Genomic DNA, 11625 nt, shown 5'->3' on the forward strand with positions numbered 1-11625 from the left:
TAAATCAAAAACGTGTTTCTTTAGTTTAAGGACAATTAACCTTAGTTAAAAGACATGGTACTTCAACAAAAGAACGCAAATGTACAAAATTTGTGTGCTAAATTTTATTAAACAAATTTTTGAAGCAAGATTATAAACTTTATTTTAATTAAAATTTCATTATTTTAAAGAAATTTGTCCTAAATTCCTTTGTAAATTTCGCATCCTAAAATGTAGCTTGCCTAATCTTAAAATATCACGTAAATATTTTTTCAGTGTATAGAAAATTTGATCAAAATTTTATTTCTTGAATTTTTTTTCAAAATTTTATTTCTATAGACCATTGGGTCAACATTTTATTTCTATAGAACATTTTGCCAAAATCTTATTTCTATGAAAAATTATATCAAAATTTTATTTCTATAGAAAATTTTGTGAAAGTCTATAAATAAAAAAAGAAAATTTTGCCAAAATGTTATGCCTATCAAAAATTTTCTCAACATTTTATTTCTGTCGAACATTTTTTCTGGCAACATTTTACTTCTATCGGAAATTTCTTCAAAATTTTATTTCTATAGAAAATTTTGTCAAAGTTTTATTTCTATAGAAAATTTTGTCAAAATTTTATTTCTTTAGAAAGTTTGGTGGAAATAGATTTTTTTTCAAAAAATTTTTTTCTTTACAAAATGTTGTCAAAATCATATTTCTTCAGAAACTTTTGTAGTAATTTTACTTTATTTCTATAGAAAATTTTTGCATTTGTTAAAATTTTATTGCTATAAAATATTTTGTCAATATTTTATTGCTATAGAAATTTTTTTTCAAAATTTTATTTCTATAGAAAATTGTATAAAATTTTATTTTATTTATTTATTTATATATTTACAATCATAATGAATTATGAAAATAAACAGGTAATATATGTGCTAACAACATAGGTTTTCGACCTTAAAATTTTATTATTAAAGTAAATTTGAACAAAATTTTATTTTTTATTTTTTTATAATTTAATTTTGGTTATCATATTTAATTTCTATAGAAATGTCTATCAAAATCTTCTTTTGTCTAAATTTTGTCTAAAATTTTATATCCATCGGCGATTTTAGGCAAAATTTTATTTCCATAGAAAGTTTCTCTTTTGAATTAGATTTTTTACGCTAGATTTTCAAAGCCTATTACCCCCACACAAAAACTAGTAGCCTATTTTCTTTTCTAATAAACCCCCAGCGCCATTTATATCTATGCATACATGATTTATTGCCAATGTAGAATAGAAATTGGTTCAAACTGCAAAGATCACAAATCATCAGAAGCTAGAAATGAAGGATGACGTTTGCTGTACTCCAGATCGAAGGAAGTAGTGGCATAACAACATTCATGCATGTGCTAGCCGGTGAAGTTTGTCGCTGTTGCTATATGGACGCCAGTGGTAGCCGGTAATGCCAGCAAGATATTCTAAAAATGTGTCTAAACGTTACGTTACAATGCTAACGGTAATTAAACACAAAAGCGACTGGCTGGCTCAAATACAAAAAAAAACACACACACACAGAATTGTTTGCTTGCTTGCTTGAGTCTGGCTGGCAGTCGATATTTTGCCCCGCAAAAGGAAGGCTGGCAAACAGGCGAATCAAGTGAATTGACCGCGTTCTTTTTTTTTATATATACACCAAACAAAAGAACCAACAACAACAAAGAGATGTGGCATACATCGCATAAAGAACACTTTAGACTCGAACAGCCTCCATCAAACACCTGAGCGAACACATTGAGACCCACATGCTTATGCCTCACACAACAACACCACTTCATCATAAATACTCTCTCACACCACATCATTGGGAATTGAAAGACTAAAGGAGGAAAAATATACAATTGTTGCCCCACTAAAAAGGTAATTTCTGCCCGTTTCTCATTGCGGTTACCACTGTTTATTGTTGTCAATGCTGGTGTTATTTTAGTTAGATAAATGATTTTATAACAAATGAGTGTATGTGAGCATAATTAAGGATGTGTTGGTATCATAAGCGTAGGAAGGCCTCTGGGGAGGGGGCTTAGACCTCCCCAGAAAAATTTTAGCCCCCCCCCCCCCCCAGAATTTGAAAACCTATTTACGATTTTACATTTTTCTAAAAATTAAACAAGTATATACAACCGCACAGAGTTCCGCTGAAGACTTTCATGCACAATCGAATTACTTTGGTTGTGGTAGCAGTTGCCGAAATCTGAATATTTATAAAATAAATCTGTGGTTGAACTTTTGATTTAGTTGAATAACTAAAGCTCCTTTATTATTGTGTTTAGTCTGGTTTAGCCAATTTAATTAAAAAAAAATAGTAATTGATACTATTCTTTCATAAATTAATATCTTAATAATGCTGCAAAAAAGCATAGCCAAAAAGAAGTGAAAATGTTCTTTTTGGGTCCGGAAGTGGTGCAAACTTGGCGGAGAAGCGATGAATGTGATATGAAATTGTCATAGAACGAATGCCCACCGTTTCAACAGCCGTTGCAATGAATTTGCATCACTTCTTAAGTTGTGATCCAAATTCAGTGTTTTGAATGTGGATTAAAAATTTTTGTTATATTTTCCAAAATAATTAATTTTTAAATTTTTTATGATTTTTAATGCTGTCTAACGCTTGTTTGAAACGTTTTCCCTCGAATATTTTCAAAAATTCTATAAAAATTTCTATAATGAATTTAGCATTTTTGTGGCAAAATTTGAATAATTTGTACCACTTTATTTATTCTTACTTTTTTTTTAAAGAAAACAAAAAATTACGCATTAAAATATGAAAAAAATCAAGTAAAAAACTTCCTGTGTAGCTAAAATAATTAACTTCTTTGTGAGGACATTTTTCGAAGTGCTTTTAAAGCTGTGCCTTTAGAACAACTCCCAATTTTTTTGCTGGGAAAAGTGTGGAACTACATTTAGTTGCTTTATTATAAATTAATTGTCGAGTTATTTTGATGCCTATATTGTTATTCATTTTTATGAAATAAAACATTAATTGAAACTATAACTTCAGTCTATAAATTTTCAGCTAGGAAAATTGTCTAGCTACGCTAATGGTTGGTATGTGTGTGTGTGTACGCTCATACGCACTACCCCTGCCAACATTTGGGTGATAGTTTTATCGTCTTTCGCTAAGATGTCACTATTTCGGATCGCCAGGAAGTTTTCTGGTAGTAAAATCTCAAGCACAGCAACAATAAAAACAACAATCGCGTGGGGTGTTTCGGTTTCGAAACAAATTCGACTCTAACAGCGATCAAAAATCTAAATATAGACTCCATACATCGACATAGCTAATTTTTCAATAGCACCTGTCTGAGAGTACATGTGTGTAAAAAGCCACTATCAACCAACGAGCGTGGGTGGCACAGAGGGAGAGCCTCTGACTTGAAAACGAAAGGTTCCGAGTTCAATGCTCGGTGCATTCGATCATCATTTTTATTTTTTGAAAAATAAATATCGCTTTTCTAACTACTTTTAGTCACTGGTTCGATTCCCCGAGAACACTATCGCGTAGTGGGACATTTGTTCCCGAACGGAGACCCTAATTCGATAAGAAGATGATATCGCCTGCGAAAGTTTTATCTTCCGCGGCGAAACTACTTCGATACACTTTCGATAGAAAATGTTTGCAGGGTACATGATTATGGTGAGCTTCCATTTGTTGCAACCAAAACATTTGAATGGCTTACGGGTTTTAGATGACATGTTGGAAATTATCTCATATTTGTGAAACACTGTACACAAATTATTGTTTTTTTTTTTTTTTTTGTTTCGAAAATCTTGTCAAAATTTAATTTCTATAGAAATTTTGGTCAAAATTTTATTTTTGTCGTAAATTTCATAAAACTTTTATATCTATAGAAAATTTCGTCAAAATTTGATTTTGTTTTTATAGAAAATTTCTTTGAAGTTTTGTTTTTATAGAAAATTTCCTTGAAGTTTTGTTTTTATAAAAAAGTTCGTCAAAATTTTTATAGAAAATTTCCTTGAAATTTTGTTTTTACAAAAAATTTCTTCAAAATTTTGTTTTTATAGAAACTTTCGTGGAAATTTCGTTTTTATAGATAATTTTCTTGCAACTTTGCTTTTATAGAAAAGTTCGTTGAAATTTTGTTTTTATTGATAATTTCCTTGCAATTTTGCTTTTATGTTATAGAAAATTTCTTTGAAGTTTTGTTTTTATAGAAAATTTCCTTGAAGTTTTGTTTCCATAGAACATTTTGTCGAAATTTTGTTAAAAAAAATCCTCTAAATTTGTTTTTTTTTTTTTTGTAGAAAATTTCGCCGAAATTTTATTTTTATAGAAAATGTCCTTGATTTTCTTGAAATTTAGTTTTTACAGAAATTTTCGTGGAAACTTTGTTATAGAAAATTTCTTCAAAATTTTGTTTTTATAGAGAATTTCGTGGAAATTTTGTTTTTATTGATAATTTCCTTGCAATTTTGCTTTTATAGAAAATTTCTTTGAAGTTTTGTTTTTGTAGAAAATTTTCTTGAAGTTTTGTTTTTATAGAAAATTTCGTGGAAATTTTTTTTTTATAAAAAATTTCGTCAAAATTTTGTTTTTATAGAAAAGTGCGTCAACATTTTGTTTTTATAGACGATTTTCGTGGAAATTTTGTTTTTATAGAAAATTTCCTTGAAATTTTGTTTTTATAAAAAAATTTCTTCAAAATTTTGTTTTTATAGAAAATTTCGTGGAAATTTCGTTTTTATTGGTAATTTCCTTGCAATTTTGCTTTTATAGAAAATTTCCTAGAATTTTTTTTATAGAAAATTTCTTTGAATTTTTTTTTTATAGAAAATTTCTTTGAATTTTTTTTTTATAAAAAATTTCTTCAAAATTTTGTTGTTATGATAAATTCCTTGCAATTTTGATTTTACAGAAAATTTGGTTGAAATTTTAATTTTTATAGGAAATTTCGTCGAAATATTGTTTTTATAGACATTTTCGTGGAAACTTCGTTTTTTATAGAAAATTTCCTTGAAATTTTGTTTTTATAAAAAATTTTTTCAAAATTTTGTTTTTATACAAAATTTCCTGGAAATTTTTTTATGATAATTTCCTTGCAATTTTGTTTTTATAGAAAATTTAGTTGAAATTTAGTTTTCATAGAACATTTCGTCTAAATTTTGTTTAAAAAAAAATCCTTGAAATTTTGTTTTTGTGGAAAATTTCGCCGAAATTTTGTTTTTATAGAAAATTTCCTTGAGATTTTATTTTTTATAGAAAATTTCATAGAAATTTTGTTAAAAAAAAGTATCTTGAAATTTAGTTTTTATAGAAATTTTCGTGGAAACTTTGTTATCGAAATTTTTTTTTTTAAATTTTGTTTTTATAGAAAATTTCCGTGAAATTTTGTTTTTATTGATAATTTCCTTGCAATTTTGCTTTTATAGAAAATTTCTTCAAAATTTCGTCAAAATTTTGTTTTTATAGAAAATTTCGTGGAAATTTTGTTTTTATTGATAATTTCCTTGCAATTCTGCTTTTATAGAAAATTTCCTTTCAATTTTGCTTTTATAGAATTTTTCGTTGAAAGTTTGTTTTTATAGAAAATTTCCTGAGATTTTATTTTTTATAGAAAATTTCGTCGAAATTTTGTTAAAAAAACTTTCTTGAAATTTTGTTTTTATAGAAATTTTCGTGGAAACTTTGTTATAGAAAATTTCCGTGAAATTTTGTTTTTATAGAAAATTGCCTTGAAATTTTGTTTCTTATTGAAAACTTCCTTGAAAATTTTTGTTTATAGAAAATTTCCTTGAAAAATTTTGTTTATAGAAAATTTGATTTTATAAAAAATTTCCTTTAAATTTTATTTCTATAGAAAATTTCGCCGAATTTTTATTTCAATAGAAAATGTTGTCTTCTCTAAAAGGTTTCGTCAGAATTATATATCCACAGAAAATTTCGTCGAAATTTTATTGCTATAGAAGATTTCGTCAAAATTTTGCTTTTAAAGAACATTTTCTTAATTTTTTTTTTTTTTGGAAAATGTACTTCAAACTTCATTCTTATAAAATATGGTGCCAAAATTTATTCCTTCAGAAAATTGCTTTAAATTATATAGAAATTATAAAATTTCATCAAATATTATTGCTATAGAAAATTTCGTAAAAATTGTCTTTCTATATAAAATTTCGTCGAAATTTTGTTTTTATAGAAAATTTCGACGAAATTTGGTCTTACAAAAAATTTCGTCGAAATTTTGGTTTTTTTAGAAAATTTTCTTAAAATTTTATTACTATAAAAAAATCGTTGAAATTTTATTTCTATGGGAATTATAGAAAATTTCGTCAAAATTTTATTTCAACGAAATTTAATTGCTATAGAAAATTTCGTCGATCTCTTATTTATTTAGGAAATTACGTTAAGTTATTATTTCTATAGAAAGTTCTATAGAAAGTTTCGTCAAAATTTTATTTCTATACAATATTTTGTCGAAATGTTAATTCTACCCATCAAAAAAAGCGTCGCCAAAAGAGTAGTGAAAATGTTCTTTTTGGATCCGGAAGTGGTGCCAAATTGACGAAGAAGCGATGAATTTAACATGGGCTTGTCATAGGACGGATGTCCACCATTTCAACAGCCGCTGCACTGAATTTGCATCACTTCTTAAGGTGTAAGGCAAATTCAGTGTTTTGGATGTTAAATAAGAAGTTTGATGATATTTTGACAAATAAATAATGTTTAAAATTTTTTATAACTTTTAATGCATTATAACGCTTGTCTGGAACTTTTGTGATCAAATATTTTCAAAAATTCGAAATTTTTCTACAAAGGATTTAGAATTTTTTTCGGATAAATTTAAATAACTTGTACAATTTTAGTAATTCTTAATCTGTTTTCAACTAACTATTTGAAACACAAAAAAAAAATCTCATTAAAAATGTGAAAAAAGCGAGTTATAAATAAATTAACTTCCTGTGCAGTTAAAATAAAGAACATCTTTGGGAGAGCATTTTTGGAAGTTCTTTTAAAGTTGTGCCTTGATAAAAAAAAATGCTGGATACATAAAATTTTATCGAAAATTAAATTTTTATTTCTATAGAAAAATTTTTTTTTTTATATATAATTTCTCTGAAGTTTTATTGATGTAGAGAAGTTCACCACTGTGGTATCGCAATGAACTGAATAGTCTAAGTGAGTCTGAAATATCGGGCTGCCACTATACCTAACCTAACCTATAGAAAGTTACATCGAAATTTTATTTCTATAGATATTTTTGTAGAAATTTTATTTCTATGGAAAATTTCGCCAAAATTTTATTTCTATCGAAAACAGAAATTTGTATCGAAATTTTATTTCTAAGAATAATATAGAAATTATATATATTTTTAATTTTATTGGTTGTTTTGATCTCAGTTTTAAATTGCGTTGACTAAACTACAAGAGTAGCTTAACCAACAGAGGAAAAGAATGTTTGTCAAATTTATTTGAGCGAAGCCCTATAGACTGCAAGATGGTTGGATGGACGCACGTTTCGGAATTACCACATTCCTCATAAGCATCCTCTACTTGCAGCAAAACTATCAACCAATTATCAGAATAAATTCGGGTAGTTCACTATATTTTTTAATTGTCCTAAAACTGAGTTTTCATAATCTTTCCTATAATAATCATCGTCCAAAATACCCTTATTTAGAGTTTGGTGTTGCAAATCCAAAGCAGAGAACATAGAACCATTTGTTGATTTTTTTTTCCCTCATTCAAGGTGAAAATAATTTTGTTAATCAGCATAAAGGAAGGCCATCATCCACAATTTAGTCCCTTTCACATCTGTATATATTTCAACGCCACACCACTTGTTTGAAACCGGACATTTGCAAAATAAATCACACAAAACCCCTATTCTTTTTGGCAAAAACAAAAACACAATAAATCTCCAATGATAGCCACCACTGAATTTCTAACTAAAATACGCTGCACTTCCCCCCACTGTGTTCTACAATTTATACCACCATTGTCTTGAACATGTACCAACATAGACACGTTGTAATTTACGGCGGTAGCCAAATATCAAGCACATCTCATAAGCCAAGAAATGTTCTTAGTCTGTTCTCAGTTTCACCACCAGCATATGATGCCGTCCAACATTGAGTCTTTTTAGATGCAAACACAAATACTACAAAATACAGGTGTATGTCGATGTGAGGTTTTTATGTTCTTTTCGGACGGTGTTGTTGTTTTTTTTCTGTGTTTTTACTTCTCTTCAAACCACATTCTTCACTTGTTTGATTTTTTGTTGGTTTAATTTCTACAATTCATGTTCTTTTGCGCTATAAATATTCCGCATTGATTCTTGTGCAGAGATTGTTTGTTGGCTTTGTGGTTGGCGTTGGTATTGTTGTTGTTGTTTTTGTTAGTTGCTTAGCTGAGGTTTTTTCGATAAAGCAAAGGAGACAGGTTTTTTGTGTTTGCATTGTTGTTGTTGTAACATAAACTACAATCAATAGTCTACTCGCGCTCAATTTCAATTTCTTCTTTTCGAAAATCTATGAAAAAATCACATAGAGCCAAAACCACACACAAACACACAGACGAGTACTCAACTCCCAATCGCACTCCATTGGACTCCACTGTACTCTTACCTCTTTGGTTAAGCCACACTTATATACACAAAAATGGACACATGCATATACATAGATTGAGATTGAGATGAGTATAAACATCAATAGCTGAGCATACTAACCGTTATAGGATAAAGAATCTGGAAACTCCAACAAAGCGGTCTTGTAAATAAAGCAAAACACTTTTTTGTGTCACAAATAAATCGAAGAATTTTAACAAAAACGTATGGAAAGAAATTTACTTAAACAAAAAAATCAACCTAATTGGTTTCTTCACAATACACATACAATTTTTATGGTTTTAAAACACAAACACAACTTAAATTAACATAAACAAAACAAAAAACTATATACACTTCTTCTTTGCGTTTAGAACATAGTAATTCTAGTTGTTGCTGTAGGTGTTTTGTTTACTACGAATTTACACTTGGTTTTTTATTTTTTTTTTCGAGAGGGATTTTTTTATCACTGGTTTTATTAGATGGTTTGTTTTTTTTTCATATAAATTCCAGTTATTTTTTCTATGCTTATAACTTCGAAACTATGTTAGGCCATTTAAACGCGGGAACGAACCGATTAACGACAAACACTTGAAGAAGAGAGTTTCAAACACGTTGTGGCGCGTTGGAACCTTTGCAGGTGACTGAATTCAATTGAATATGGCCAAGACAAGAAGTCCCATCATCATCATCATCAGCAACCACGAAAACACACAAAACCAAAACAAGTCTTCGTCAACATTCGTGAAGACAAAGCAGCGCAGTTAGCTGTATGTATGTTATGTTAAGGTAACACTGTAGTGTTAGAGAACTTGGCTTAAAGACGCTCCCACTCTCTCTCTCTCTGTTTGGTTTTAACATTAATTCTTCTTTGAAAAAGAGTTTTGTTTTATATTAACATAACCATACATAAAAGAACAGTTGTTATTTGTTACATTAATGTAGGTATATAATCTGTTTCTTGAAAAAGAGTTTGAAAAAGAGTTTTGTTTTATAGTAACATAACCATACATAAAATAACAGTTGTTAGTTGTTACATTAATGTAGGTATATATAGTGTTTACTTTTTAACAGTCTCTGAGAGACCATGGTTATAAAAATAACAGTTTTTTTTATGTTATTTAGATATTTAAGTGAGAAATGAGAGTAGAGAAAAGCAGAAATGGTAATGTTATTTATTTATTCTTTTATTTTTCAACATTTGTGGGTTTTAAAATTATTTGAATATGAAATTAGTTTAAATTAGAATTAAATATTAGAGGAAATATAATATTGATGAAATTGTAGAAAAAAAATATTTACCCAAACAAAAAAATGCAGTGAGTTGGACTGATACTGATTCTTAGGATCTACCAATGGAATGAGTCAAGCAATTAGGTTAATTCTGTTTGTATTTTCCGAAAATTTTAATAATTCGTCGAAATTTTATCTCTATAGGAAATTTCCTCGAAATTTTATTTCTATAGAAAATGTCTAAATTTGTTTTTTTATAGAAAATTTTCTCAAATTTTTTTTTTCTATAAAAAATTTCAAAATTAAAATTTCGTTGAAATTTTATTTCTATTATTAATATTGTAGAAATTTTTTCAAAATTTTATTTTTATAGAAAATTTTGTCGAAAGATTCGTCAAAATTTTATATCTATTAAAAATTTCGTCAAAATTTTATTTCTATAGAAAATTTTGTCCAAATTTTATTTTAATAGAAAATTTTTTTAAGAATTTACTTCTATAGAAAATTTCGTCGAGATTTCATTTTTATAGAAAATTTCGTCGAAATTTTATTACTGTAGAAAATTTCGTTGAAATTTTATTTCTATAGACGATATTGTTGAAATTGTATTTCTATATAAAATTTCGTCTAAATTTTATTTCTATAGAAAAAAAAATTTTGTCAAAATTTTATTTCTATACAAAATTTTTTCAAAATTTTATTTTTATAGAAAATTTTGTCGAAATTTTATTTCTTAGAAAGATTCGTCAAAATTTTATATCTATTAAAAATTTCGTCAAAATTTTATTTCTATAGAAAATTTTGTCGACATTTTATTTTAATAGAACATTTTGTTAAGAATTTATTTCTATAGAAAATTTCGTCACAATTTTATTACTGCAGAAAATTTCATCAAAATTTTATTACTGTAGAAAATTTCGTTGAAATTTTATTTCTATAGACGATTTTGGAGAAATTTTATTTCTATATAAAATTTTGTCTAAATTTTATTTCTATAAAAAAAAAATTTGTCAAAATTTTATTTCTATAGAAATAAATTTTATTTCTGTAGAAATATGACGACGAAATTTTATTTCTATTGAAAATTTTATCGAACTTTTATTTTTATAGAAAATTTCGTAAAATTTTTATTTCCATAGAATATTTTGTCTAAATTTTGTTTTTATAGAAGATTTCGTCGATCTTTTTTTCTATAGAAAATTTCGTCGAGATTTTATTTCTATAGAAAAATTCGTCGAAATTTTATTACTGTAGAAAATTTTGTTGAAGGACGACTTTGTTGAAATTTTATTTCTATATAAAATTCGTTTAAATTTTATTTCTATATAAAATTTTGTCGAAATTTTATTTCAGCAGAAATACGACGAAATTTTATTTCCATTGAAAATTTTATAGAAATTTTATTTCTATAGACAATTTCGTGGATTTTTTATTTCCATGGAATATTTCGTCTAAATTTTGTTTTTATAGAAGATTCCGTCGATCTTTTTTTCGTTAGGAAATTCCGTCGAAATTTTATTTCTATAGAAAATTTCGTCGAAATTTTATTTCTATAGAAATACAACGACGCATTTTTTTTTTTTTTGAAAATTCCGTCAAAATTTTATTTCTGTAGAAATTGACGACGAAATTTTTTTTACTGCAAAATTTTATCGAACTTTTATTTCTAAAGACAATTTCGTAGAATTTTTATTTCCATAGAATATTTCGTCTAAATTTTGTTTTTATAGAAGATTTCGTCGAAATTTTATTTTTGTTGTGTTTTTTATGTTATTGTTGGTTTGTATTTCAATCATATTTGTTGTTTTTAAAAACCATTGT

The 11625-nt window shown here is 26.8% G+C and overlaps 1 protein-coding gene across 3 annotated transcripts in view; it reads right to left on the minus strand.

The window, feature by feature from the left end:
* The window catches only part of haf (leucine-rich repeat and fibronectin type-III domain-containing protein hattifattener), a 481095-nt gene extending 471893 nt beyond the window's left edge, over positions 1 to 9202 (minus strand). Inside the window, exon 1 of one of the 3 annotated variants that reach the window (XR_012719793.1) lies at positions 8695 to 9202. The gene's annotated coding sequence lies outside the window, so the exon portion shown is untranslated. The remainder of the gene's footprint in view (positions 1 to 8694) is intronic. The other 2 variants (XM_075297480.1, XM_075297482.1) reach the window with 2 other exon arrangements.
* Positions 9203 to 11625: the final 2423 nt, after the last annotated feature.

This window comes from Haematobia irritans, chromosome 2 (genome assembly GCF_050003625.1).
Source record: "Haematobia irritans isolate KBUSLIRL chromosome 2, ASM5000362v1, whole genome shotgun sequence".
Taxonomy (NCBI): domain Eukaryota; kingdom Metazoa; phylum Arthropoda; class Insecta; order Diptera; family Muscidae; genus Haematobia; species Haematobia irritans.